This window comes from Penaeus monodon, chromosome 15 (assembly GCF_015228065.2).
Source record: "Penaeus monodon isolate SGIC_2016 chromosome 15, NSTDA_Pmon_1, whole genome shotgun sequence".
Taxonomy (NCBI): Eukaryota; Metazoa; Arthropoda; class Malacostraca; order Decapoda; family Penaeidae; genus Penaeus; species Penaeus monodon.
Window position 1 is genome coordinate 11,863,056 of NC_051400.1, and position 410 is coordinate 11,863,465.

Here is a 410-nt window from a genome sequence, read left to right on the forward strand (position 1 = left end):
GAACATGCATACGTGTGCATGCAAAGGGTGTGTGGGCTGCAGCATATGAAATTAACGAACTCGAAGAATTGCATAATTTCTCAAGGTCGCTTTTCATCCAAATACACGAGGCACTTCACAAAGATTGCCTATCTGGTTACGGATAACCTATATGTAATCAACCTCATCTTTAATTCATAAGAGTATGCCATATATCACAAGAGTATCATTCAACCTCTGCTTTTAATCCGTTACCATGAAAACTGATTGCGACACCCGGGTTTAACCTTCCTGTTCCCCGGAGGCGGAGGACCCAGGCAGAACGGCCGCTCGAGTTCATGTTCAACAACCTTTTCTTAATGACAAGGTAGGTAGAGAGATGAGTAATTCTTTACGAACACATTTACCAGAGACTAAACCCAACTCCACAT

The 410-nt window shown here is 42.7% G+C and overlaps 1 protein-coding gene across 1 annotated transcript in view; it reads left to right on the top strand.

Moving 5' to 3' along the window:
• The first annotated feature begins 79 nt into the window (after positions 1-79).
• LOC119581750 (glyoxal reductase-like) overlaps positions 80-410 on the top strand; it is a 20,032-nt gene continuing 19,701 nt past the window's right edge. The window contains 1 exon segment of the mRNA XM_037929881.1: positions 80-346. The gene's annotated coding sequence lies outside the window, so the exon portion shown is untranslated.